At 41.2% G+C, this 7,674-nt stretch overlaps 1 pseudogene; it reads right to left on the bottom strand.

Moving 5' to 3' along the window:
• Nucleotides 1-5,423: 5,423 nt before the first annotated feature.
• Nucleotides 5,424-7,275, bottom strand: LOC123953320 (annotated as a pseudogene).
• Nucleotides 7,276-7,674: the final 399 nt, after the last annotated feature.

Here is a 7,674-nt window from a genome sequence, read left to right on the forward strand (position 1 = left end):
TGGGCCAGCCAGAGTCATCTCTAGTCTTCCATTTTGGATACCCAGCTGCGGGCTGCTTTGGCAACATTTATATACCTCAGGACTGTTCTTTCTGAGAAAGAGCCACTAGAAGCAGTGGCTTGTCATTGAGCCTTAGCAGAACCACCCCCCCCCCCGACACCTCCATCCCCAAAGGTTCCTTCCTCTGAGAGAGGCTTGAAGAGGAGGGCTTTTCAGGTTTGAGGAAAAGAAGCCAAAGTTGACCTTTTGTGGGAGAACATTAGTTGACCCTGAGTTACAGCCAGCAGCCAGGGAATCAGGAGAGACAGGTGCCTCAGTTTGAGGGCTACTGAAATCCCCAGTCTTGAAATCCTAAAACTATTTGGGAAATAAATCTTAAACATGTCAAACATATCAGGACCTGGGACAAATGCTTTTCTCTCTCCAGGTGTCTATCTCCTTGACTGTAAAACGAGTAGGTGGGATTGAGATGGAAACAAAAGTTCTTTTTGGCTCATAGAGTCTAAGAATCTAAGCTTGGTGTTGAATTTAAAGAGTTCAAAATCAGGCTTGAGCTGAGGGTGGGGGAAGAGAGATCGTGTTGTCATTAAAACCCTTTGTAAAATCCTTTTGAAAATATTCACCCTGAACTTGAAAGTGATTTACTTTCTCAAATACTGGCAAAGCTTTCAAACCAAAGGACTTCCTTCTGGTATATAAGGTAGAGGAAGCAGTGTGTGACAGACTAAAGTGAATACTTTATGTTTAGGTGGGTTTGAACACATCTAAGTTAACTGTTACTTTGATAGAAAAGTGTTTCAGGGGGAGTTATGGAGATGAAAGCACAAATTTGTATAGCATAAGCTTATGGAGTGGGTTTCAGTAACTTGGATATTGTTACAGAGGCAATACTACACAAAGGAGCCATGTTCACTTAAAACAAAACCCATAGAAGTTGCACAGTTGAGCCCTGAGGATATTAAAACATTACTAGTGACCAGGAAGGAGAAACCAAAGAATCATTGATCTTCTCGTTTGATGGATTTAACTTTTATTATGAAAGCCTTTGTTGTCTTCTAATTCCATGGCCTTTAACATATTCTTGTAATTTGTCTGTTCTCTACCATTATTAATCCATAGATGATTTTGGTTAATCAAATATTGCAGTCAGTGGGGAGCTGCCATATATATTACACAAAGATCATCAATTGGAGAAGTATTTTTTTAAAATACCGTGCTCACCGACAACTTATGTTCATTCAACAAAATTGGGATGCTGTTAACAAAAGAGGATACAACTGAGGTTAGATTGGAAGAAAAATGAAAAAAAAGGAAGAAAAAAAATAAACAACCCAAAACAAAAGATGTCCCTTGTAAAACAGTTGAGACTGTAGATTTGCTACAATCTATTGTAGTAAATTACATTTGAATGGATACTGAAGGTTCAACCCAAGACAAGGGCAGTAGAAAATGGAGGGGGAAGAAAGTGATTTGAAAGATATTTAGGAAATAAGTTTCATTGGACCTCATAATATGGTATAGAGGGCAGAGGAAGAGAGGAGAGAGAGGGTCAGGATATTTCTTAATATTTTTGGCTTAGCAGGCTGGGTGAATGTTTGTGCCACTCACGAAGGTAGGGAAAATAGAAGGATACAGTTTGCTTTGGGGAACAGATGGCAAATCTACTTTGACACTTTGCATTCAAGATGTGTATGGGCATCCTTGAGGTGAGATGCCTAGGAGCCACATAAATATCTAGGTAGATGGATCTGCCACATAGGGGTGACAGTGAAAGTTATAGGAATGGATAGAATTTCCAAGGGACCTCAAAGAATGGGAAAACAGGGTAGTGTCCCCATGAATAACCTCTTTAGGAAATAAAATAGGGCAAGCAGATGTAGCTGTCTTGAAGACTTTGGGATTGAAATTTAAAACAGAGCTTGGAAATGGGGCTTGGTTGGAGAGGGATAACTCTTCTTTGAGATAGAAAGGGCTATGAAAAGGATGTTTGGTCGAGATTAGTTATGTGTGGTCTTTTGGGGAGTTTTGGAGGCAAAAAAGCGAGTAATAGAGAGTTGAGGGAGTTAATACATCTCCATGAATCTCTGTCATAGAATTATAGAACGCAAAATTATAGCATCACGTCTGTAGAAGTTGTCATGGATTGAGTTATTGGTCCCAATTCTTCACTTCTTTCCTATATTACATCCATGCTCTTTGATACATCCATTGTGGGTGGAGTGTGTATTACACTGATATTAGACTTGGCCGTGTGAATTGCTTTTGACAGTGTGATGTTGGTAGATGTGATGTGAGCAGGGAAAGGTCTTCTGTACTTGCATAGTTTGGCTGGATCACCACAAGGTGATTATGTCTTGGATACACACTTCATCTTCAGCCTGTCCTCCAGAATGAGCATATGCAAAGGCACAAGTCACCTTAACCTGAAGGAGCAAATCCCAATAAACACCGCTTTAGGAAAATGAAGCAAGACAGATCAAGTGTTCTAGCCTGCTCTCAGCCACTACTCAGAATAATCTAATTATTCTTTCGCAAGAAAGTCCTTCATCTGTTTGAAGAGTCACTCCCTTTAAGACATATCTTTTTCAGATTCAATGTAGTCAACTAGCACTTGACTTCTATACCCACAACCTTCCATATGTCTGCTAATTTTTCAGGGGCTGAAAAGCTACTGACTCCATTTCCAGACCTCTTTGAAGCTAGGATTGGTTGCAAGGTGGATTGTTTCAGTGAGGTGCACTAGTATATTTGGGAGGCAGAAGAGAGGTGGAAGCCATTTTCAGCTGGGAAGCAAGCTCATGCAGGTTTAGAGGCAATCACATTGACTGGATCAGCATTCCTCTCTCTAGCCACCAGCTCCTAACATGTTAAGAAGCAGTAATGGCAGTGGCAGTAGTCATAACTTCCTGATCAGAATGGTTATGGTGGTACCTCTTCAGGTTGGATATGTGGTACCTTCTTGACTTGCTGCCTATGCTTCTCGCCTTCTGAAATTTCTGCAATTCTGAGCTGAATTCCCTGAATTAAATCCCTTTCTGCTTGAAATTTCTAGAGTGATTTCTATTTCCCTGATTCATAATCTAACCTTTCTTTTTCCATTTCTTTTTTGAACCCAGGTGAGTATCTGGTCATTCAACTGTTTGCAACCAATTTGCATTAGAATGCAAGTCAATTTAGTCATTAGTCACCCTTTTCAGCTCATCCAATTTATTTATTTTTGGTAGCAAGACGTTTCTGATAGAAGGAAGCAGTGTGTTAATTTATATTCTGGCACGGGCCCCTGATCTTATAGTGGGTGGGTATTTTGAATATGACTGGTTTGCTCAAAAACCACAGGTCATGTACTTTGTGTTTTCTTCCTCTAGGCACTAAAACTGCCTCTTATTTTGTTTTTATTGATAATTGCAGTTTTACCCTAGGGAGCATATGTCTCCTGGGGTTGCATTATCTATTTGTAATGGAAAATTTCTTAAAAAATTAGGTGACTTTTCCTAACTCATTTTTTGTTTCTTTTTCTGAAATAATCCTTCTTAAAAATAATTACTTCTTTCATTAACAAAGCAATGTGTGCCCATGATAAAATAAAAGTTTTAGCACTTTCATTAAGTTTAAGCACAAATAATATAATACGAAAAATAAAAATTCCTTTATCTCTCCAACTCCTTTGCCAATGTCTCCAAAGTAACTGTTGATAGTATTTTCATTAAAAAGTTATTTATTTTTCAGGGGAAATAGCCTTAGCTGAACCTCACAACTGTAGTTGTGCCATTAGTTTCTTCACCCGGGGTGGATAATGTGAACTTTTATATTTATACCATTGCGACTCTGTCACAGTGACCTTTTCAAGAACCAAAGCGGCAGGTGGATTTGGCGTTTATGCTATTGCCGTGGGATGGGGATTTAATTTTAATGTCAGTTTTTGATCAAATTATGGGTTATCTATATTGACAAGATAAATAATGAACCCATTAATTATAGAACCAAGAAGTAAAGCTAATTTTTTTTAGCTAATGTTCTTTCCAAAATCTTCAAATAAAAAAACTTTTATCAAAAACAAAAGTCCAGGGGTTCCTGGGTGGCTCGGTGGGTTAAATCCTCTGCCTCGGGCTCAGGTCATGATTCCAGGGTCCTGGGATCCAGTCCCTCATCGGCAGGGAGCCTGCTTCCTCCTTTCTCTGCCTGCCTCTCTGCCTACTTGTCATCTGTCTGTCAAATAAATAAAATCTTAAAAAAAAAACAAAAACAAAGAACAAAACAAAAGTCCACAAGGTGGGGGAAAAAGAGAAGGAATGACTATGTATTAGAAAACATCAAATTCAGAAAGCTATTAAAGAGAATCTGCTTTTTCTGAAAGTAATTAAACAAGCCACTAGATCTGTTCATTGTGATTGGTGTCATCAATGAGACTGTCTTTGTGTCAAGTGTTTTTTCCCCCCTCTTAATAATTTCATAATCTTATTCACACAGATTCACAAGTGAGAATTAAAGTGACACTGATTTAAATGTGCAGGTCGAACACGTAGAACACATTCCAATCCAATTTACCTGTCTAGAAACCAAGGTGTAATTGGAAAAGGAAGTTATTTAAAGTTAAGAGTAAACATTTCAGTTTTCTGAGTTTCCTTTCAAATCATATTACTGTTATTTCTGTTTAGTCCTGAGTGAATATGGGGACACCTAAGGCTAAATGGAGACTTCTGTTCCTCACTTAATGTTTCCGGTGTGACTGTGGTTAATGATCTACAGGGAGGTAGGGTTTGCGTCTTCCTAAATGGGCTCTCAAGGACTGGGTGGCCATTTGCACAAAGTGGCAAGAGCTCAGTGACATTCTGAAACTGGATGAGAGTGGAGAGCAAGGGTGGGAGTAAAATTGTCATGGGCCTGGCTTCACTAATGCCTGGAAAAGTGGAACTAGAGTGATATTGAGTTGCTGTGCTCCAGGACAGCCATATATATTGTGAAAACATTGATTTGCAAATACCTGTGATCTGAGCTCTTCCCTGCCCTGTGATCCTCCTCACGATCCAGAAACTGAAGAGTGAATGTATAGTGCTGTACGGAGACTAGAGATCCCTGAGCTAGTGTCCTGACCAGTGTTATTTCTATGGGCTGCTGTCTGTACAGTACAATTTGCTAAATGCACTGAATATCGTCCCTAGGTTTGGACCCACCAGAACTGGATCTTTTAAGAACCTTGGTCTTCCACAAGAACTCTCAGAATTTATGTATTCCCAAATTGGGTTGTCCATTGGTCCTGTCATTCCATCCAACCACCTAGTAGTTTTAGGATATTAAGTTATGACCTTTAATCTGAGCAGGGAGTTTTGTAAGTCTCCTATGGTTTTAGAGTCTTTATGGGAGTCTTGAGGGGGGTGCAGAAAAAGAAAAGAAAAAATTTGGTGTTTTTTTTTTTTTTTAAAGAAAAGGGTGGAATTTAATCTTTATTTACAGACACTGCAAGAGAGGAGATTCCACATAGAAATAAGAAACCCACTGGGAGGAGGAGCTTCATACAGTTTGTACAGTTTGGAACTGGTCAAGTAGAGTTTTGTTGTAAAAAGTCCTACAATAACAAAACACATTTAAAAAGAGTTCTTAGTAGAGAAACAGTAAGACAAACTTCTACCAAACAGAGCACACCACAAACAACTTTCTGCGTCGGCTGTACAAGCTAAAAGTTAAAGGTCCCAGCGGTGCCATCCTGAACCTGGAACGTATAGCCTTCAGAGGTAGTTTCTGGACAACATTCTGATCTTCCTCTTCCTCTACAGAGAAATACTTCTCAATCAAGTTTAATGAAGCTTTGTACACAGACTCATTTTCATGGTTTTGTAGAGCCTCGATTTTGTCCAAACCTCCACATTCTTCAATCATTATACTAAGTTTCTCGGTTTCACCTAGTTTCTCAGCAGCTTGAAAGATATCGGCAATGGCATCCAGAATGACCAGAATAATTTTGGTATCCTTCGCAGTTAAGAGGTTCATCAATGGTTCTATTATGCCACAATGGACGAGGTATACAATCTGTTCAACTGTCCCACCACTTGTATAGTTGGTCACAGCCCAGACAGCTTCCTTTTGTGTCTTAAAGTCTGCCTTAGAGAGAACACCAACGAGGAATGGGACTAATCCATGATTCACAACTTGCTGAATCTGGTCCTGGCGGCCAGCTGTGATGTTTGACATTGTCCACGTGGCTTCCTTCTGAATATTAGTTTTGGGGTTCGTTAGCAGGCTGGGAAAGACAGCAAGCACTCTGGCATCTATTACAACCTGAGTCTGTTCATCTGTCCCAGTAACAATATTTCCTATGGCTCTTAGCGCAGGAGTCACAATGGGCAATTCAGTAGCTCCTAGAAGCTTTACAAGCTGGGGCACAACTCCTGTTTTCACAACCATCTCAATCTGTTCATTTGGACCATCCGTCAGGTAGGAGATGGCCCAGCAGGTATCTGCCAAGACCTCTGGATCGTCGTGATGCAGGAGACGAACTAAGATAGGAAGAATCTGCTCGACGGCATCTAGCGGGGGTGCGGGGTTCTTGTTGCGACAAAGGTTTGAAAGTGTCCAAGTAAGGTTCTGTAAGTAGCCACATGCTAACGATGACATGTCAGGAACCACAAGGAGAGCCAGAAGTGGTTCAACTGCACCATACTTGATAACCAAGTCTCAAAAAACTGAACCGTCACCTGCAATGTTTCCTAGAGCCCACACAGCCTGTTTGCTGATGTGGGCGTGGGAAGATGCCAACAGGGAAATGAATGCTGGGATAGCGCCCCCATCCACCACAGCCTTGGTCTGTTCTGATGTCCCGGAAGCAATGTTAGTGAGAGCCCAAGCGGATTCAAACTGAATGGGACTACAATCGGTTCTGCCCAAGAAGGACACAAATTTTGGAATCAAACCAGCCTGGATTATGTTGTCTATGGGGGGCTGTTTTTCCCGAGAAAGCAGTTTCCTAGCAGCTTGAGTAGCCTGGAGCTGACTTTCCAAATTGTTGCTATTTATGCCCTTGACAATGTCATCAACAGACCAATTTACAGTGCCCTGGTTGTTGCGGTTTTCCTGCAGTGGAGAGGTAGCATCATCGGGAAATGAGCTTACGTTTCTCCTTTTCAGCATCTGGTCATCCTTCTTAGCTTTCCTCAGTTCCACATTAACTTCTATTCGACGCCGCCTCATTTCTGTACTGTCTTTCCCCTTGTTCTTGAATCTCTTAAGGCGGGCAGCTGGTGAATTAGCATTCTCGTTGGTGGACATGGTTATGAGACAAAAGGAGAAAGCTACACGGCTGGCTCAGGCTTCCACGGAGGCGGTCTGGGACGCGCAGGCTGCAGGTCAGCTGCCCTCAAAATGCCCACCATGGGTCACCCCAAAGACGGTGTCGGTGTGTTTTTTTTTAATGTATCATTTTAAAATAAAAGATTATTTGAGAAAGAGAGAGCAAGTGTCCTTGCCTGCACATGCGAATGGAAGGAGAGGCAGAGGGAGAGAATCTCAGACTCCCCGCTGTGGTCAGAGCCCAACTCGGGGGCTCAGTCTCATGACCCAGAGATCAAGACCTGAGCCAAAACCCAAGAGTCAGTGCTTAACCCACTGAGCCAACCAGGCACCCCAAGAAGTTTGATTGGTTTACTCTAAGCCACCTAAGATTTTGTTTTTCCCTTACAACTA

This window comes from Meles meles, chromosome 11, assembly GCF_922984935.1.
Source record: "Meles meles chromosome 11, mMelMel3.1 paternal haplotype, whole genome shotgun sequence".
Taxonomy (NCBI): Eukaryota; Metazoa; Chordata; class Mammalia; order Carnivora; family Mustelidae; genus Meles; species Meles meles.